Source organism: Ambystoma mexicanum, chromosome 9 (assembly GCF_040938575.1).
Source record: "Ambystoma mexicanum isolate Mex_15411 chromosome 9, UKY_AmexF1_1, whole genome shotgun sequence".
Taxonomy (NCBI): Eukaryota; Metazoa; Chordata; class Amphibia; order Caudata; family Ambystomatidae; genus Ambystoma; species Ambystoma mexicanum.
In genome coordinates this window covers 1,300,150,304-1,300,173,238 of record NC_090931.1, presented here as the reverse complement: position 1 = coordinate 1,300,173,238, position 22,935 = coordinate 1,300,150,304, and the positions used below count along the sequence as shown (strand labels likewise).

At 41.6% G+C, this 22,935-nt stretch overlaps 1 protein-coding gene across 1 annotated transcript in view; it reads left to right on the top strand.

Annotated features, from left to right (window-relative positions):
• UMPS (uridine monophosphate synthetase) overlaps window positions 1-22,935 on the top strand; it is a 186,851-nt gene that overhangs the window by 17,546 nt on the left and 146,370 nt on the right. The gene's annotated exons all lie outside the window — the stretch shown is intronic.

Genomic DNA, 22,935 nt, shown 5'->3' with positions numbered 1-22,935 from the left:
AGATCTCTGTTGCTAGGCATACATTCACACGTTTTCCTTTTTTTTCTTTTCAAGATACATTATTTTGGCAGTCCAAGAGCAATAGTGTTCCACACGCCAACCCGGTTGAGACATTTCACTGTACCGCACTCGTATGCATTGTCTCTCGCACTAGCTCTTTCCTTTATTACAATGTCCTTGTCCCACATGAAGCTGCATGAAACCTTTTAAAAAAGTTTTACTGATAAAGCCTATTGATGTGGGGGTGGGTGAAATCCTTTTTTTTTTTTTTTTGTTTTTTTATTTTTATTGAATATAGTTCAATTTAATCAACTTTTTTCAATCAATACAATTTTATCAATCATTCAATTTGACAAGAGATTAGAAAAAGATAAGACAATTTTTACATATACAATTACAATTTTTCAATTTTAAGTTAATTTAAAGTGCATCTGTGCAGGTCAATAAAATGCTGTTCATTCCATTTTCAAAGCTGTCAAAAAATTAGTGGTGGCTAGACTAATACTCATTGATTTAGAGGCGGCCAATGCTATCGGCGGTGTTCAGGGTTCATCTGTGCAAAATACGCAAGATGTTTTGAAAAATGAATCCTCCTTAAATTTGTAAGCGCCGGACAGTCAATTACATGTTTCAGCGTCTCAACAACACTATTATCATTACAAAAATGACACCATCTCTCATCAAAAGGTATCGGTTTCCTTCTGGCTTTAATTTCGCGGGTAGGCCAGATATTAAATTGGAAACGTAATATGGCATATCTTGATGCAGCTGATGGTGCTAGATTTAAGTAGGAAGCCATTTCTCTATAGCATTTAGGACTGAATACTGAGGCATTAAAGTCCTTATATTGGAGACATCTATCCCTCGTATCAATCCAATCCATCAGATACATTTTTTTTAGCCCGGTCTGGATTAAATAGGAGGGTCTCAAGAGAAATATCAGCATGAAGCATGACAGAAAAGATGTTATTTAACCACTGTCTCGGAAAGCTTTCAGAGGTTTTAAATAAGTAGCTGGTAACTATAGCTAATGTGGTATTGTTGCTTGAAGACATCAAACATTTCCGTAACAAGGCACATAGACGCCAGTTATACATTGCAGGTAATGAGATTAACCCAAGTTCGTAGCGAATAAACACTCCTGGAATACATTGTGGTAAGTGTAAAATAGCACGCCAAAATTTTGTTTCTAATGAATTCAGAAAAGTCATTGAAATTGTACAATATGTCTCAAGACCGTATAATAATGTAGCAACTACGTTCTGACTCCAGTAAATAATAGCAGGTTTTAATGTAAATTTGCCATACTTGTAAAGGACTATTCTGGTTTGGTATAGCTTTTGTTCAATTTTACATAGTTGCGAATGGTCGGAGGGACGGCCATCAAAAATGAGACCCAAATAAATGTAATTTGGAACTATTTGTAAAGCAATATTTTCTATTCGCCAGATCATTCTCTTTCTTCGCATGCCCGTTGGTACATATGTAACAATTTGGGTCTTGGTACTATTAACAACTAATTCATTGTCTCGAAAATATGAACATAGTGAATTTAACAAATTATTTAATCCACTTGGGGTCTTTGATACCAAAACAAGATCGTCTGCGTACCATAAAGCATTAATCTTCACACCATTTAATTTTGGAGCATCAGCTACGAGCTTGGGGAAAATCGATTGCACATCATTAATGAAGAAGTTAAACAATGCCGATGCCAAAATGCATCCTTGTTTTAAGCCTCTATTTGTAACAACAGCCCTGGAAAATAGCCCTTCCATATTTAATCTTATGAATACCTTTATCTGGGAGTGAAGCAAAAAAATATCAATCAAGGTTGGAGGACAATCGGCATGAATTAGTTTAGCCATACGTTTTGGTCTGGAAACGGAATCAAATGTGGAGTGTAAATCCACAAATGCAAAATAAAGTGGAAATCTTAGTTTGGGCTTGATGTCTAATGGCATTCAAGGTGGTAAGATTTACCACAGTCCCCAAACCCGCAACCCGATTTGGACAGGATCACGGAGGCCAGCATTGTCTGTCCATTCATTGAATTCCCTTAAAACCATCCTTGAAAAGATTTTCCCCGGCGCATCTAGCCATGCTATCGGCCGATAGCTTTTGGGGTCCTTACGGTCACCCTTTTTTATATATTGGTACAATTATAGATGAACGCCATGAATTGGGAATGGTTTTGTTTTGTATGATGTATTGAAAGGTATTATTTAGAATATTTGCCCACTCATTTACATTTTGTTTAAACATGTAATTCGAAAGGCCATCTGGGCCTGCTGCCCTTGAGGAGGATGATTTTTTAATAAAGTCCTCAACTATTGCTACAGAGCACTTCAAACGCCACCTTCGAGCCATGCTCGTATTGTGATTGTAATTGCACATTTTACTGTCGGCATACAGTTTAGTAAAATGATTAATCCATTGTGCTTCTGTCACAGCATTAATTTGAGAACTCATTTGAGAACCAGCCTTACAAATGTTTAGTAATTTCCATACCTGGGCAGAATTTTTTTGTAACATGCTGTCAAAAATGTCCCACTATCACTTTGAAAAAGAGCAGCCTTCCTTGATTGAACCCAATTACGATAATGACAGCTGATTTAATAGCTTTTATTTGATCAGCCATGGGTAGTTTACAGAGGCTTCTAATCTCTTTTCTATGTGCCTTTTTGCAGGCATAAAGTGCTAAGTCAAATTCATGGGTGTGAATCACGGAGGTCTTATGTTTCAGCAAGTGAATATTCTTAAAAGTATTTAAGACATCAACATATGATTCAACATTGCTCGTTCCATGGCTGTTCAAAATAGCAGTATTTAAGGCTGATAGTTTATCATAGGACCAGCTAAAACGATTTCTACCATTGTTGACCACAAGAGTTTGTCTATACCATTGTTTGGTGGTCGGCACAATTTGATTTTCAATGGACCAACCGAGGGATAATAAATGATGGTCACTTTGTACCTGTTTAACAACTGCAAATTTAGTAGTATTCATAAAAATATTATTACTCAAAAAAATATAATCAATAGTGGATTTGCAATTTCCTCTCTCCCAAGTGTTCATTGGAGGAATATCGCCAATAATAGCACCATTCGCCATCCTTAGATTAAGGTCATTCATAAATAACAACCATCTCTGACTATTAGAATTTGTACTCTTTTTGTTAGTTTCAAGGCATGAGAGATTCAAATCACCCATTACCAAGATTCCAGAGATCTCTTTGTCTCTAGCAATTATTTCAAAAAGACTCGACAGAGTATTGTAGAATATTTCTTCGAGAATACCCACTGGATTTCGATAGATTAATCAGGGCGTTTATTTCAGAGCCAATGGTGATTCTGACTAACTGAATAAACTTATTTGGAGATTTCCATGCCGAGATTCCAAATCCTCTACTAGATTTCACTGGCACTAGCAGACCAGAAGTTGGTCTTCCTTTACCAGAGAATTCCGCAGGTAGTAGGACCAGATCATGATCGTCCCATATGGGAGCATGTAACATCCATGTTTCCTGCAAAACTACGATATCATAGGTATTCTAATGATCATTTTTGGTCCACTGGAGATGAGAAGAACCTCGCGTATTCCAACTGGCAAGTGAAATTTCAATACTTATAACTCTCGTTCGTGGTTATGAATGAGTGTTATGCATTGGTAATGATATTGAGTTGTGGCTGGTTTCATTGACACAAAAATTACATACACAAACTGGCTCTAATGCAGGAGGTGTAAGTATCTCTACATTATCAGGCTTAAGATGGTTCTGTCGGGCCGGATCTTGAGCCAATAAAAACCCCATATCAAAGAGTTCCATTCTTGCATTCCATAATAGATTACGTACTACTCCTGATTTAACCCATAAACGAACAGACAGATTCCTATCGCAAAGAAATTCAATTTGATCTATATTACTCGAAGCAATTGCTTCCAATCCTTTAACATCACCAAAAATATTTAGCACACTAGCACGACATAGATCGTATTTAGGGAAATCACCATCACGGCATTTCAAAATCAAAGTATGATAAGTTTTAAATCTCAGAGCATTAGAATCTCTTATCACCCACATGAACTTTTAACACTGTTTTCTGAGTGTCAGTGTTTTTGGAAGTTTGAATGGCCCTAGGCCCAGAGTAGCCACCAGCTATAGAGGCTGTGGAAGACTTAGGGTTTGTCGTTTTTGCATCTTTAAATGGGATATTAGTCTGTTTGTTGCTAAAATGTACTGTTTTGGGTTGAAGGGACTGTGGATTGACGGGAGTTGATTCTGGCAACACCTCTGACAATCTATTCAAAAGATAGGAATCAACTGCAGCTTTGAGAATACTCAATCGATTGTCAGGGCCTTGTTGTGGTATAGCAGTTGAAGTGGAAGGTTTCTCAACACCAACTACCATCACTCTTGAGTGTGTGTGTGTGTCATGGATTCTGCTGACTTTTGGAGCTGACCTGGTATATCTATATTTAAATTGTGAGACACTAATTCAATAAGATCATCTAATGGCGTGTAACCCAAAGTCAAGTCTTGTGTCACTGAATGATTAACTGGAATGGGGACAGATCTTAATGGCACAGGTACACTCGAGTGTGGAGTGACATTATTGGTTAAAGGTTCTCGAGATGTCTCTATTAACGCTGGTATAAAGCAATCAAAATTTATCTGATTCACTACAGAGACATTTTCTTGCTGTGCATTGGGCTTAGGTAAAGCATTCGTGTTTCTTAAAGAAACTTTATGTTGTGCCGTTTTCTTTTTATTGCTTAGTGTCGGTCGTTGAGATTTTTTTTTTTGTGTAGTTCTATTGTCAGTTTTAGCACCCCACTGGGCTTGGGTGGTGTTTCTCTCAGGAGAATCGACACTTATCCAAGAGTCATTTTTTCTTTTGGCGGTGATCTCTGTACTTTCTACAGGACAAATGATATGGGTAAATGCAGGCAAAACTGAGTCTGTCATGGTGGGTGGGCTGCGAAGAGACTCTAATGCTCCGAGTCTCTGTGCAATACTTGAGCCAACATGAGTTTGATCAGTTTGGTTGGACAAACAGAAGATCTCTAAACTAGACAATCTTTGCATGATCTTTTCCAGTGTCAATGTATTAGGGACAAAGTGAGAGCTAACTTTCAAGTCATTTCCAATTAAATCTAGCTTAGAGGCAAGAGTAGTGATCTTACAATCTAGGGACTCGTACAGTTTAAACAAACTAGATATAGTAGTGTTTATGGCTCCAAGGGTAATCTCCATGAGAGCAGGATTGGCCGAATGTTCACGCGGTTTCCTCGTGGATTGACATCTGCGCGGTGTTGGTTGTAAGAAGGATATATCCTCACCATGTCTTGTTGAGTCCATAGAGCCAGGTAGATTATACTCTGTCTGGACTGATGCTCTCGAGCTTTCTAATTCATGGCCATCTACATGGACTGATGTATCTAGTAATGGGACCTCCTCTGACACCGCTTCTATTATTTCAATATTCTCTATACCCATTATCGAATCACTCCAAGCTATTTCATTACTAGATATTGCATTTTCAGTCAAGGATTCCTCTATTACCACTGGGAAAGTTTGTGGACATTTTTTAATTTTTTGAGGGGACTGCAATAGTGAGTATAGTAGAATCAGAGATAGTAATCCCTAGTTTCGAAATATTGGAAGCACAAAATGACACTGCTACTTCCTGTGTCACAACAATGGGTGTTTGAGAAATAATGAGTTCAGTAGGTTTAGATATTAAAGTCGAGTTATCACTGTGATTAGAGATACTCGTAATCTTCTCGTAAAAATTACGGATGTCATGATTGAAAACAGGCGTTTCTTTGATTGGTGTTAAAGTTATGTTTTTTTTTTTAAGTTCGTGTAAGGCTTTTAGTCTTATCACAAGATTTAAGTACCAGATCGTTAATCGGAGTGTTCAAAGAATAATTTGCGAGTGCACCAGTTGGTGTTCTGCAAGAATTATTGTCAAACATAGTCTTGTCCATCACAGATGGCATTCCTGCGGTTAGATTATACATAGATTCGGTCCCTTGGAGTCAGAATCAACTTAAGCAGGGAATGGAAAAGAAAAAGAAGCTTAACTCTTCAAGGTTAGAATGGCATATAACTTAGTAACCTGTGATAAAAAGAACGTTCAACTTTATAACATTGGACACGTGAAATGTTGGTATCCGGAGTGGATCAAATAGATTAAGCCTCCACAGTCCCCAAACCGGTATAGTGCCACCAGCGCCTGACACCCGCACAACAGCACAGCTAGCCGCCTTGACCCCGCCAGGCTTAACGCCGCAAGGGTGGCTGGCAGTGCACTTTAACACTGAGGCAAGTCACGTGATGGGTCACGTGCCGAGTGGAAGGCCCGCCCCCAACAAACAGCGTTCACTCCCCTGCAAGAGCCCCTTGTCAGCTTGCAATGCAGGATTGGGCAAGCAAGCAAAAACGAACGTCGTTCTCCACAGAAAGCACTTTTTAAAATGATGAAACACACCTTTATTCAAAGGGGTAGAGTCCCTCTACATATTTAATTTTAGTATAGACTTCATTCTAAATCGAACGCGTTAAACAATCTATACCTCAAGATCGACTCCATCGAGGACATCCATAGGCTCACAACCTGCCTCTCGCTGATTCAGTCTTTGTTGTCCAGTGGATACTTGAAGCTCAACCCCTCCAAGAACAAATTCCTACTCCTCACCAACACCACCGAACACCCAGACATACAGACTTGGCAATCGACCATGAACCCTGAGGGATTCACACCAGAGCTCACCTCCTGCGCCAAGTCCCCTGGGTTCCACATAGACAATCCGCTCTCTTGCAAGACACACATAGCTAAGAAAGCTCAGACAGCTTGGTGTTCGCTCTCCCTCCTCTGGAAAGTCAAGCCATTCCTCTCTGCCAGACCGCTTTAGATAGTCCAATCCCACCTGGATGGGGGCAATGTCCTCTTCGAAGGCCTCCCGTCGTCCTCCCTTGTGCCCCTGAGAAGTGTCCTACACGTGGCAGCGTGCCTCATCGAGGGTCTATGCAGATACCACCACATCACCCCAGCCCTCATCACCCTTCACTGGCTCTCACTGCACACACAAATCACCTTCAAGTCTTGCTGGATCTATAAGGCAGTCGCCCTTAAGTCACCCAGATACCTTGTGGAGAAACTTGCCATCTCCGGCGGACAGCACACCACCAGAAGCAGACTTGAAATCTGCCGCTGCAAAAAGGAAAGGACTAGAAAACCAGCCTTCTCTGCCTACACCCCAAGACTATGGAACCTCCTCACCAACGGCATCAGACTTTTTTTTTTTTTTTTTCTCTCCCCCACGCTCCTACAAGTCAGAAAATAATTCAAGACCCACCTCTTCAGGGAGTCTCTCCTTAACACTGTAGGCCATGACGTCTCATCTCGCACCACCTGACTCGCTAGATGTCGCTCTCCCCTCTCTTCCCTGGTAAAGCTGTACCGCTCCTCTGTGTCTCTCTGTATTCCACCCCCGCTGTATATCTGTGCCGTTACCTCTAAAAGCGTGCTGTTACGTATCTGTATTGTATACTTCTGTAAAGCGCTCCAGTGCTTCTCAAAGCTAGGTGCGTGCTCAATAAAAACCATAAAAATAAGAGATGAGGCAAACTGGTTTATAGAACCCAACGTCATGAAGGCTTTTCATTTTATTTCTGGAACAATTTTGTGCAGTATATTACCTCGACTACAGAATGCTCTTTGTGTGTGTGTTATTATAATTTTGTTTGTTCTTACCTTCTCTGCTTTTTTGGCAGTGTTTATTTTATACTTCTATCATGGTCAAACTAGATATTTTCTATTTTTTTAAACATTATTTGATTTCTATGTGCCTACACACGTTCTGGTTTCTACTAGGGTGTTAAGCGAAGTACAAAAGACATGCCTGTGAAACGTGCATACTGAAACTGGTTTTCTGCAGTCATACACACACTCACAATCTGGAAGTACAGCCTTCCCTCAATAAACTGTTTAATCCATTACATTGCTACCATTCTCACATGCAAATTGACTGCTCGGTTAAAAAGGCTATGTCAGTTAAGAGCTAAAAATGTCATGCAAATGCAGTTTATATGCTACTTGTGCTTGGCGCACGTAGCATCATACGAAAACCACCCCAAAGAAGCAGAAATCTTAAGTCCATTGCTAACTTTGAGAATGCAAAGGTTGCGCACCATTTCTCTGCATGCATTTGGGGCAGAGGCAAACAAAGTGAGCCATACGGGTCATTGATGGATCTGGTGCACAGCATTGCCCGCATTCAAAAGCACAATAGCCTTTCATGTAGTCTGGTCAATTACCTGTGGGCCTTTTTTCATTTTAGTTTTGGCTATTGGGTGTAGCTGAATGTGCTACCTACAAAGCCGAAACTAAATAGGGGCTTTGAATGTAGGTTTGTAATGCTTTTCTATGCAGGTTGACATATGAGGATGGATGTATGTATGTAGCTTAGATGTGTCCCACCCATTTAATGCCCATTGCTAAGTGAAATGTATGGGATTTGCCTCCCATTCCCACCCATTTTCTTTCCAACCACACCTCCTTTTGCACTCTTTGGCTCAATTTCACTGTGTGGTGAATTAGTCAGCAATGTTTACTCCCAAAATGGCAGCCTCCATTTGTTAATGTCATTTAAAAGTTATTTGACTTGATTGATGTTTTAAAACATTTACTGCAGTGATGTTACACATTTTCATTATTTTTTATTAAAAATAAACAGGATAGTATGTTTTGGTTTAAAATGGCACTGAAAATGTACATCTAGTGATTTGTGTGGTGTTGGTGTAGTCTTTTTGATGTAAGCAGCACCTGATTGGCTATTTAGTTGGTGATGTCATTAGGATGTGCTTGGCTGTGCAGTGTCTGTTTTGTTTCCTCAAGTAAGCCATTTTGTTTCTAGTAAGCCATTCCTTTCGACATTTGAAGAGAGCAGTGAAGCTGTTTGTTTTGTCTGGTTAACATTTCATGAGGGAGGTAAAGCTGTGTTCCATCTGTTTAATTGATGTTTGTATTTGGTTAAAGAAGTAATCCATCTATTTCCACTGCAATTTAGTACAGAGTGATTTTTGGCCTATCATTATATTAGCTGAGCGCTTGTTTTTGTCCACACGCGCTATGCTCCAGGAATACTTTGGTGTGCGGCCCCTCCGTCCCTGGTCTAACTGCACATGCTGTAGTGGCTTGCAGCTTCCCCTTTGCTCCTTGAAATCATGGTCGCTCCCTCCCTCCTTCAGGACGCCCAGGCATGTCCTTCCTCTGTGTAGTCAAGACCCCTTAAGTCTCGTAACATTTTGAAAAAAAATGAACTGAAAGCCCTCCTCAACTAACGGAGCTCCCATTTTCCTTGCCATCAAATGGAAGTGGCCAGAGACACAAATCACGAGGGAAGTTTGCAACCAAAAAAACATGTTTGTGTGCACTTTAATTACAGTGCCTGCGTATGTGTGGTGCGTGAATGGATGTGCAGTGTTTGTGCATGCTTTCCTGACTGAGATTAAGTGGTGGGAGGGACAGGAAGTGGGATCCATCTTTGCTCTTTTCGGCGGTTCCCTCCGCCTTCTAGCAACTTTCCCTCCGCTCCCGCATATGGATTAATCGCCTCCGTCTGCACTGTTAGCAAGGGGGAGGGGGCAGCGTTCCACTGTTTCAAAATCTGGGGTTGGCATATTTCCAACGTTGATAAAACCAATTCTTAGCCAGCATCGGTTTTGCTTTATTGATGCCGCTGCCGGTTTTGCGTTTGTTTTTCTAACGTTACAAATATGCCTGCGGCGGATTAATGTTGTTAACCCGCTGCAAAACATTTTTTACGTTGGTGAAACTAATTCAGAGCCGGCAATGGTTTTGCTTTCCTGATGGCGACGCTGGCTAAGATTTGCTTTTACTAACGTTCCAAATATGTGCCAGTGGCGGCTTAACAACATTGCAAGCCGCTGCCGGCACATATTTGGAACACTAGTAAAACGAGTAAAGTTTCTGATGGCTGCCATTTTTTATTTTTTTATTGTTACTTGGAGCCGGTGGCGGTTTCTCTTTCGTAATGCAGCGTTACATATATTTGCAACGTAGTGAAAGTAATTTACAGCTGGCGGCAGGTTGGCTTTTCCAATGATGCCGCTGACCCTGATTTTGTTTTACTACCGTTCCAGATATGTGCCGGTGGCTATTTGCAACGCAACAAGTAAAGTGTCCATATGTGCCGGCAGCTTCAAAAGAGTCCCTTGTGATGGCTGAAATTTCTGAGCACCTAGGAATGTTGTCTTTCTAAAAACTCATCTAGCCTGGACTTAAGTATTGATGCGGTGCAAGTATTATCCAAAGGGGACGAGGTTGTCAAATAGCGTACTTGCCTGCACCATTAAAAATGTGTACTATGTGAAGGCACCCGCCAATCAGGATTCAGACCGCAGCACGGTACAGAAACTGCTTTAATTGATTTGATTGACGAACTCAATGACAAGGGAAACACCGCCATGCTGCTACTCCTCGATCTGTCGGCGACCTTTGACCTGGTGGATCATGCAGTGTTGTGCAAACACCTGGCATCGGCTGCCCACTTTTAAAACGAGGCTATAACCTGGATCCAATCATTTTTAGACAACCGCACAATGAGTTTTCTCAACATTGGCATCGGCAGACCCTATCAAAATAACTTGCGGTGCACCCCGAGGTTCTTGCGTTTCGCCAACTCTATATAATCTCTTTACCAAGCCCTTATTTGACCAATTGGACAGACTGGGTGTCACCTACACAAATTACGCAGACTACACCCAGATCCTCATTCCCCTTTCGGGCAATTCCGACATGGATACGGCCTTGGTAAATAAAATAAATCTTCATCATTCAGACATGGATGGCCACACATGGACTATGCCCGAATGATGATAAAACTGAAATCCTACTTCTCGGATCCACTGCCAACTTAAAAAAACTTAGCCCCGACATTTAGCATTTAACATTGATGGCAATATAATCAGTTTCCAAATTAGTAAAAACATTAGGCTTTCACCTTGACTCGGCCCTAACACTAAAGAAACAAGTTAACTCCCTTGCATCCTCCACAGCTTACACCTGCAAGCTTATCAGGGCAAGTGGAGCCTTCCTCTCCCAAGGCAGCTGCATCATCATTGCCAATGCCCTAATACTATCCAAACTTGACTATTGCAATTCTATGTATCTGGGAGCTAACAAATACATCCTTGACAAAATTCAAACACTACAAAATAACACCCTTAGAACTGCCCTCAATTTACCCTCCAAAGAACACATCTCTAACACTAGAAGAAAACATAAATGGCTAAAATCTGTGACAGAATTTCACTTAAGACAGCATCACTCACCTACAAATGTCTTAATAATACAGCCCCCCCCACCTAGCAGCAAGAATCGTGAAGAAAACTTCCACTCGCTCCACCAGAACCGCCAACTCCTACTGCCTCCAGATACCCAAATTTAGACTAAAAAAAACAGGCGGCAGTAGCTTCCCAGTTAAGGCGGCCCAATACTGGAATGCCCTCCCACTTGACATCCGAACAGACCAATCCTACTACAGCTTTAGACGGAATATACTTGCATGGCTACACTCCAATGACCCCCAAATTTAACCACTGACCAATCCATACCTACTAACCTGACTGTACATATGTATATTCCTGAACTAATTTGTCGTGATGTCAAGTATATGCTTTTACTCGACACTGACAATGTAATTGATGTAATGTATATGCTTATACTATGCCTCGTAACTAAGCTTTTAAGTAATCTTGCCTCCTGTTCTCTGTAGCGCCCTGTTACCTTTCGGTTTGGCGCGCCATATAAAATCAATAAACAAACGAGGACTGGGCAATTTTAGCCTCAGATAATGTGTGGAAAAATTACATTATCCCTCTGCTAAACAGGTTTAAATTACTGGTGTGTTGTTTATATAGTGCAGACTGGAGCACCGTGTATTAAACAAGTGCTTTATAATGGGTACTTTGTAAAAAAGGAACGGCTGATTTTAAAACCTTTTTTTTTTTTAAAAAAACCTGCACAGCACAACCCGTAGGCAGACTGCAAAATATTGCTTTAAAAGGGCAGTTTGTAGGTTCACCAGCCAGTGGCTTCCTACATTTGTGTCTCTAAAGAGCTCTTCCGTGCATGGATATGGAAGCTGTGGGGAATAGTTTATCGACTGGGGGGAGGGCGTGATCAGAAACCCCCGCACAACCATTAAGGCCTCTCGAGCAATGTTGTGTGCAACCTGTAGTATTTAAATGGGTTGCTCAATAACTCACTCTCCTACCAATCGTGTTACCTTGTCAGCCCTTCCTTCCAGCAGAAGTATTAATTTGCGAGATATCTCCAAGACATTTCTTCAGGGGGCAGATTTATTTAATTTCCGGCAGTGGATGAGATACTGCTACAGATATACTGATTTTCCAAGCTGGTCACTGCCTTGCCTCCCCCATCGGCATATCATTTGCAATTTCTTTGCATTATGTGCTCTTAAAGAGTTCTGCCCTTAGTGCCTCCTTTATTTGACCTTTATCACACCCCTCAACCATCACATTCTCTATTTAAAATGTATTTTTGGAAAGGATGGCTCGGTGGTTTTGCACATCTGTAATAGGTGGCCCTCACATCCCATGATCCATGCAATGTACGTTTCTTAGTCACCTGTCACTTACTTTAGGATCTTTCTCATTGTGATTAATTAAGCCCTCCCTGCAGCACATTGTACTCAATCGTGGCACTGACTGCAGCCTGTCCCGACCAATTGTGGCTCAGTGCTAACAGCCTGCTCGATCTCTGACTAGCCTGGCCTTTTACTGATAAGCACTGTGTCCTTCACTGACGTTTTGGTAAAAACGAGCATTGCCACAGCCAGCTGTTTTGGCTCGTGTGTAAGCATTGGACATTTGCCAGGCACTGCTGTTAAATGCCCAGGTACTCTCACTATTTTCCACCTGCTACCTTTTAATGGTCAGTTAATACCACCTCAGGTGTGCCTACAGGCGCATTTCCCTTTATTTTTATGCAGTAAATAAAATGAATACTCTTTAGTTGGTTAACAATAAAATTAGTTATTTTTAAGGCCACACGGCTATTGCTAATCACTGTTATGCAGTGAAGTTTAATTCCTGTCTGGTAGCGTATGCTGTATTATTGCTGAAGTTTGATGGATGAACTTAAAAGAATGGCTGCTTTGACCTCTCTTCTGTTTTTTTCTGGGGTCTCAAGGATTTGCTGAATGGTATTGATCTGAAAGTAGAAACAGTTCAGCTAATAGTTTGCATTGTTTTTTCTTTGCATGCAATTTTTTGTTACCTATTTCACAAAACCAAAGAAGATTTGCATAAAGGTAGTATTTGTTTTGTGCTAAAGTTCTCCATATTGGTTTTCGACATATCCATAGCAAGTAGTCGTCAGGACACCTAGTACCTAGTTTGTATCTGTTAATCCTAGACATATATGATCTAAAGGGGCCCTAGTAATCTAGGGGTCTGTTACTGATGGGCAGTGAACTGCATAAGATGTTTTCCTTCATATTCAACCATTCAGAGAAGCACAGTGCCCTGCGTTTACCCCATGCTCTGGCAATTAGTGTCCTGGCTACCACTGAAGCCATACCAAGTAACCTCCGTTCAAATTTGGGACAGCCCTCAATCAAGGCCAATAACAAGAGCTCAGCCGAGTACACTCATGGGGTGGGGAGCCAATCTGACCTCGGCCTCTCTATTGCTTCCCAGAGCCATCGTATTTGAGGACAGGCCCACACTACATGTAGATAATCCGCTCCCTCCACAGCACATCTAGTACAAAAGGGTATCTGTCCGGGTAAAAACAGTGCAGTCTTGCTGGGGAGTAGTGTACCTTTTGTAGGAATTTATATTGCGTCAACCGTAGTCGATTATTAATGTCTGCATGAAAATGATTTTCCATTGCGAGTCCATTAGTTCCTTACCCAGTGCCACCTCCTAATTAACTCTATAGCTGTGCAACAGAGGAGGTTTCAAAGATTTAATGATTTTATAAATACAGGAGACCAACTTCCTGTTGGATACTGGCTGAGTAACGTACTGAAGTAAAGGGGAGGTGGTGGGAGCCCGTGGGTAATCGGGCCACTGAGATTGAAGTACTGCTTGCAAGCGGTAGTATAGCAACACTGTGATTGCGTTCCACTCACCCTTCTCTATCAGGGCCTCCCATGTGATGAATTGTCCCTCTATTATGAGGTCTCCCAATGTGTAAATTCCCAGCCAGTGATCGGCACCCCTCGCATTGCATATATAAGGAGCATAGGAGAGTGGCAAACCGCTTCACCTGCCATCAGTCCCAAACGTGCCCACGCTTTGCAAGTAGTCTCCACTGGTTGGCTCTCTGAATGTTCCACCATGGCAGGACCTTTCCACAACAGCCATCTCAAATTGTCCGGGAACATTATCGCCTTTTTTAATGAAATATGTGGAAGTTCGGGGGATGGAGACCACCACCATCATACCGAGTATTGGATCTGGGCAGCGAGGAAATAGTGATACATGTCCAGGTATTCTAGGACTCCCTCTTCATAGGGCAGAGTCAAGGTATTATATGAAATTCTGGCTTGTTTGCCAGCCCACAGTAAACGTATCAACTTATCGGGACCAGAATCAAGATGGCTACCAGGCAATAATTTAGGGAGACGCACCATTTTGGCCAGGGAAATTATGGCTACCTGAGACAATGCTAGTAGGATCCCCCCCTCAACCCTGTGCACCAGGTTTGCAAGGACTTTCAAGTAATTCTCAGTATACAGCATAACTGGGGACAAGGCTACATGAATTCCCAGATCCTGTATCCGCTATGGGCACCACCTGAAGTCTCCCCCCTAAATCATTTAGGCACACCCCTGGTGTCGATGGCATCAACTCTGATTTAGACCAGTTTATCTTTAGGCCTGAGATTTTGCCAAATTGTGTGATTGCTTGCACCACTGGCCTCAGATTGTCACGTGGGTGCTTGATATACAGTAACATCGTCCGCGTATAATGAGACAATGGAGACCTGCAAATTGATTTTTATACCACAATGGGCGTTGTATTCCCTGAGGAAGCAGGCAAGCGGCTCTATAGCTAGGGCAAATGGAATAGGAGAGAGAGGGCACCCCTGGGGTGTGCCCCGCGTTGGATAAATATAGTCAGACCTCAAATGGTTAGCATACACAGCTTCTCTTGGTGCCGTGCATAGCAACCAAATCCACTGCAGATAGACCAGACCTAACCCAGAGCGTCGAAGAAAGGGCCATTCTATTGAGCCGAAGGTTTTTTCCGCATCTAATGCGGCTATAGTTATAGGAGTTTCCGGGTTCACGTTGCGCATAAGCATAAATGGGTGTCTGAGATATTCTGTGTACATCTACCTGTAATGAAGCCAGCCTGGTCAGGAAGAACCAGGACGGGCATGTGCGGTATGAGACGATCGCCTAATATTTTAGCTAGGATTTTATTATCTCTATCAAAGATGAGGGATGGTAGGAAGAGCACTTACATGGATTTTTGTCCTGGTTTCAACAACACCGTCACCAGGGCAGTTCTAATGTACTCTGGCAAAACCCCAGCGACAAAAGAGGACTCGTACATATTATGGAGATGTGGGATAAGCTTGCAATATTCTTTATATACCAGCGCTTTGAAGTCATACTATTGATACATAAAGCGCTATATCAATGCCAAGTAAAATAACATATAATTATGCTGTGGTGCTATCCAGGCCCCTAGGGAGAGAAAGGATCGCCGTCAGGAAGTCCTCCTCCGAGGGTGGCTCATTCCGACTACCTCCGGTGTCTGCCTTTATCCATCCCAGGGCCACCTGATCTACAAATAAAAAACAATACCAACACACACACAATTTTTCTTTAACAAATTTAACAATTGCAAAACAAAAAACGGAATTGCTCTATACATGAACACAAACATTACAATCAAGCCAACATATATCAATATTGTACATTTACAATGAAAACACCAGATGATACACTAATTATACTAGTATATAAACCTCCTAATACACATCTACAATCGCTACTGTTAGCAATAAAACTAATCGCAGAAACATATCCAAAACACAAAATCATTATTATAGGAGACTTTAATATAAACATTGCAGAACAAAACACACAAACCATTGAATTGCAACACTTTGTTAAAACACATTATTATGCAAGCAATTAATAACATATACTACATACTACTTATTAATAGACCACATATATACAAATGTATCACTTCACAATTACATTAGAATCATACTACAGTGATCACAAACCAATATGGGTAACTTTACTACAAAACAAATAACAGTCTTTATGCAAATCTTCTTTGATTTTGTGAAAAAAGTATCAAAAACAAAATTAAGCATGCAAATAAAAAACAATGGAAACTAATAGGTCAACTTTTTCTACTTTCAGATGAATACCATTCAGTGAATCCTGGAGACCCCAGGAAAAAAAGACGATATCAAGTACCAATAATGGCAAATGTAAAAAATACACGATTCAAACGCATTACAAGAATTCAAGACCAGAAAACAAAGTCCTATATCATTTAGCATTAGCAGATCCAACTGGTGCTATTAAAGCAACATGTTATAATGAAGAAATGTGCAACACCACAAAAGAAAACGAGGTAATACTTAAAAGAAACTAAAAACAAAATGATGCAAGATCACCCATCAAACCAAAGTATTTCGCATCAAGCCACTACGACTACCATCAACAATCATAAACCTGGCACAACAATTTAATTCCTCCGATCCACTAAACTCTCCTCTAAAAACTGCAAAGGCAGCAAATCTAAGAACACTTCTAAGTGTCACTGTAGCTGAAGTAAGTACTTCACACAAACCACACTCAATATGAAAGGCATACAAGTAACAAAATTATTTTAGGCACTATCAATACGGATTGTAACTATCCATCAAAATGCAACAGACGTCGGATCAATCGCACTGAAAGACTCAAGTGACACCATGAAAGTCACACTATGGCGAGAAGCAGCATATACCAAATTAGAATAAGAAGACTACCTAAATATTCCACATGTAACGGTTGGAAGTTTCAACAGAGAACTAATTCTAAACACAAGAATCAGTATTATTAAGGTAACTAAACAATGCACAATACAATAACAATACAACTATTCTAAACATGCAACTAACTGTATCATTTACACTCAACAGATTAGAGGCACCTTCTGGAGTCATCAACCTTGAAGTAATTGGATTGGAACAGAGTGGAGCAGAGACATTCACTTTAACAACCCAAATCGTGACAGTGACTCTACAGTCAATAGATATACCGTATAATACACTGTTGGACTTCCTATTTATCGAACCGGATATTGACAATGTGGATGACATTATAATAAACAACTTGCCGTTTAGTGTGAAATAAACATCTGTAAGGAAAAAATATTACATTCAATAAACCGATTGACTAAATCACAAACAAATTTCAATTTAGAATCACAAAGAAACTTCAATTTGGAATAACTTCAAACATTCATCTCCAAAATAATGCTTATCATGTACAAAATATATATATTTCAATACATTTTATAAAACATACGCCTTCATCATTACTATTCTTCCAAATAAAAATATATTCAAACTTAATGTTTGACATTAATACACAAGCAATCTATATTTAAAAACATTTTTGATGTTACTAATAAACATCATAAATATTGTTCAGTCCTAAATAAAACATTTCTTTTTCACTCCAGCTTCAAATCTCTGTACCTCACACTAGAGGCGTGCTAACAACTTGGCTGTCATCATGGGAGTGATGGGTTGTTCTCCTTTCCCTTGCCCTATGTATGGATCAGGATCCTTTTCACCACAACTAGCCAGTTAGGGTTATACCGAGTTCCACTCCGTTTGAGGATGGGCATAGTCACCTCATTTACACTTCTCAGGCTTTGGGGGTCCTGATGCATAAGGGCATGTGCAACTCGTTCTGGTGATAACATGACTGTTGGTATGTGTGGTCCCCCTCCCATCAGCGCCACCACTGCTCGCTACACATTCAAATTACATTTGCTCAAAAAACAGCAGATTGATTGTGTGCAGTGTCATGGTTGTGCCTTTTGAGCACATCCTCAGGTAGCGGTGCCATACCGTGGCCGCACCCAGGAATCTAAATCAAACTTTATGCAGTCTGCATGTAGCCCCATGTAGAAAGTTTCTTGGTGCTGGGCATGGCCCTGTGTAGGCAGTCAAGATCCCCCATCCGGCCGCCATCGCGACCACATATGCACATTTACCCGATGGCACACCTTGATGTCACTGTCTGTCTGCAGTGTTGCACGTTGGTGAGAAATGTAGGTTTTGACTCAAACTACATCTTTCAACTAGTGCAAATAACAAGGCACACTGCCCTTCTGCCCCTACCAACCGGTCTTCACTGGTGGAAGATAGCCAGAATTTCATTTAGTTTAGGTTGGCATTGGCTGAAGCGGTGGACTTTGAGATCCCTTCTGAATTGATGGTGGTCTGGTAAGTCTTTATTATTATTAACCACCATTGCTGACTCCAACTGGGATCCATGGCAGCAATTTGTCACTCGCAGAATGTTTATAAAATCCCTCATACTTTCAATAGTGAGATACATGGTGCGACATTCTTTTGATTTCCCCAGGCTAACTTTTACCACTGAAGCATACCTATGTATGTGCATGTGAGAGCATCTATATAAGACATTTAAAGCATAATAGGTCACATTTAATGTATAACTGCCATATTTAATGAGTAATTGTCTGCATCTCGTGTACAATCAGTGAATACATGCCTGAACAGCTTCTTTTCTCACTTTTTGTTGAAGCGATAACAATTTTTAGTAGTATCATTTCAAACCATAGCAAAGCACAAGGTGACGGCTGGAAACCATACCTAACAACAAAATCCCCTTTTTATAGGATGCCAAGATTCACTCATTGCCCTGCTCGTAAAGCAAACCTGTTTTGTCCATGGAACAAAGTAAACCCACAACTATTTCCCTCGCTATTGGCTTTTAAAGAAATACTTGCATTCAATTTGTGATCTCTTTAGATTTGAAGTAAGTGTTTGGTGAGCAGGAACAAAAAGCAACTTGTGTGAATCCGGCAAGAGCTATATTGGAAAACGAAGAGTCTGTGTGCCATACCAAATCGTTGGCTGTTTTGTGCATAGCCTGCTGGTGATCTAAAATTGGAGAATTTTAGTCTACTGCTCATTCGATATAGGTCAGTACTCGCATTACGGAAGCGTTTGTTGCATTGGAGCAGTCCAATCCTTCATAGCTTGTGCACTTAATGAACATTTCCGTGTGCAAAAATGCAATAAAGGAATGCATATTGACACCATTTGTGTGTTCCTGTGAACAAGTGACCTGTTGCTATGCACAGTGTCCAATGCAGACCTCTCTGTGTCTTCCTTTATGCATGCCATTGTCCACGCTCGTGTAACTCTGTTCCCTTTTGGCTCATAGGTGGCACTAGCCTCCTGCACAAGGGCATACCAGTGGTATAGTTCTAATGTGTAAATAGTTGGGGAAGGAGTTCATTTTTTCCCTTTTATGTTGAAAAGGTCCATCCTAATTTGAGTGTATCGAATAAGTACAATTCCTAGTGATTGCCGATTAGTTGACCCAAGTATTCGACCAAAACTAAATAACAAGCCAAATAGTTATGTTCCAGAACATGAGACAAATCGGAACGTTCAAGGTGGTGCTCATGTGGGCTGGTGTTCATAACGAAATGAATGAACTGCCTATTTTTCTACTTGCTATCTCTAAAGGTGGGCAATATTAGGTCCTACATATAATCACCACAGTTATTTACACCTGGTTTGCACCACCTCCTACTTTCAGAATGAGTTTTTCCTTTGCTATCCTGTTCTTGATTAGATAGTGAGTTTGTCATGTTTCATTGACGTGACATGACCATGGAAAAGTTAACTCGGAAGTTCTCGGCTTGTCATACTCCATTGAAACGGATGGCCTATAAGGACCAGTGTTGAGTGACCGCCTTGTCATGTCAAGCATAACAGCGCAGGTCCTTTTTTGGCTTCACCCTGGGTGTGGCATCTTTGCATTATTACTATGATGGTATTTATTGAGCGTAGATTTAGCTTCGAGAAGCAACGGAGCTTCTTCTCAAAGCTAGATCCACGCTCCATAAATACCATCGGCATTGCATATGTAGCAGAGGTATACAACAATACAGATGTATAACTGAACACTTTTCAGAGGTAACAAAAGAACAGGTTGCGCGCCTGGACCCACAGCAGACAGAGGTGAGACCTACTAAGGCCCGACCCTCTCGGCCATCATGTAAATTAATGTTATGGCTAAAATATCTCAAAAAGCACGCCCAGTGCGTCTTGGCCCCTCTCCCCCTGCCTGCTTCCTGATTCCTCCCCCTCCCCCACCCGGGGCCACTGATTGGCTGAGCTATCCTTTCGTTAGACACCGTAAGGCAGCCCCCGCCTGTGGCAGCCCCTGCGGCTAAGGGCCCCAAGGCAAAGGGCGGCTCCTACAGGGTCGGCTCCATATTGTGTCTGTAGGTTTCCAAAGGGGAAGCCAGCTGCCAGCCTCAACCAGCAGCGACTATTAAGGTAGGTGTGTCCCGGGTGGAGAGTACAGCAATCACTGTACTCTGGAAGCCCTGCCGCTCTACTTAACCTCAAAACCTATCCAGCCAGGATGTTAATACTAACCAGCTTCACAACCAGACAGGATTGTGTAGGTTAGCCAGTGCCCCATGTAGTACTAACTGTTAACGTTAGATTGCATCGCCTCTGGACAGGATTGAGAATATTAGCCATTCCCACATTTAGATAGAATTGCAGTTATTCCCTGCGTCCCCTCCGGACATGATTGTAAATGCTGGCTTGAACCGCTTCTAGACAGAACTGTGAATGTTAGCCAGCGCCACATTTAGATATAATTCTGTACACTAGCCACTGCCACATTTAGACCGTTCTGTGAATATTAGCCTGCATCACATGTAGGCAAGATTGTCAATATTAGCCATTGCCACATTCAGACGGTTCTGTGAATATTAACCTACATCACATATAGGCAAGATTGTGAATGCTATCCATTGCCACATTTAGATAGAACTGTGAATATTGACTCGCAGCAACCCACGTGACTCGAACCTAGAAAGTGCCCACTGTGATAGAACTATGAATTTACTAGTCTGCGTCGCAGTTAGAAAACTGCTAGAAAATTGTTAGTATTGCATTGAATCAAACCTAGAAGGTGCCCACTGTGATAGTACTGTGAATTTACTAGTCTGCTTCGCACAGTTAGAAAATTAATAAATATTTATTAGCATTGCATTGACTCAACCTAGAAAGTGCCCACTGTGATAGTACTGTGAATTTAAATTACAAAATATTTATTAGCATTGCATTGACTCAACCTAGAAAGTGCCCACTGTGATAGTACTGTGAATTTACTAGACTGCGCCACATAAGTCAGAAAATTGCTTTAGAATCATTTGCATTGCATTGACTCACGCTTAAAAAATGCCCACTGTGATAATACTGTGACTTACTCGCCTGCACAGCACGCCTGTAATTGCTCTCGCTGGGTGTGATTCACCCCTGGAAGGTGCCCACTGAGATAGTACTGTTGTTTTTCCTGTACCGCTCACCTGAATATTGACCTCGTTAGATTGATTCATATCTGGAGGCTGGAGGCTGCCCACTATGATAGCACTGTGATTTGTCTGCCTTTGCTGCTCTCCTAGAACTAGTGTTGTTACAATGATTCTACTCTAGAGGTGCACGCTCTGATGGTACTATGATTTTTATTTACACTCTTAGGAATTGTTCTTGTTAGATTGATTCACATCTAGAAAGCTACTTTAACTCACATCTTGAAAGTACCCCCTGAGATGGCACTGTGACTCACCTGCATGCGCTGCACAAGTAGACTTGCTCTCACAACGAGAAAGTGCTGCCTTAAATAATACTGTAATTTACTTACCTATGTTCTAGATCATAACTCAACCAAACACTCACCTCCCATATCACTATGCTTCCTCTCTACGCTACACCATCACACAATTAGAGTGCAGCTACACCACTCAATCAATTTCGGCATAGCTGCTCACATACGAACATTACCCCGTGAACACATCATTCTAATAAAACGCAGCTATATCCCATGACAAACCGGCCCAGCTGCACACATAAGCATCCTACAGGCCTAATGCAGCCAGAACCCAGTCTTGGTGTCCACCCGCCAGACTGCACACATTTAACTGATATCAATGCCACCACACCTAATGCGAGGTTGCAGCTACCATCAGGCAATTACATCAGCTCCACACAACTGGTGCACCCAAGCACCCTACGACCAACTGACCTGGACTATGGGCCCCGAGGGAGTTCAACCTACCAGCGCTTTGAGATCATACCAATGATATATAGAGCGCTATATAAATGCCAAATAACATAACAGATATACAGTGGGTGGTAGGATATAGAGGGGCACAGAGATGGGCTAGAGCTGTACAAGGTGGCGGGCGGACCGCGTCTAGCTAGTCAGGTGGCGCTGGGCGACATGATACCGTGGTGTTGAGGAGGAGAGATTCCTTGGAAGAGGTGGGTCTTGAGTTCTTTTCTGAATTGTAGGAGCATGGGGGCGAGTCTAATGCTGACAGGGAGGAGGTTCTTTAGTCTTGCGACATAGGCAGAGAAGGCTTGTTTTCTGGTCCTTTCCTTTTTGTAGCAGCAGATTTCAAGGTTGCACATGTCCTAGCTTCTGGTGGTCCGCTGGAGAAGCTAGTTTCTCAGCAAGGTAGCTGGGTGACTTGAGGGAGACTGTCTTTAGCTGATGCAGCAAGACTTGAAGGCGATTTGTGCGTGCAGTGGGAGCCAGTGAAGGGCGATGAAGGCCGG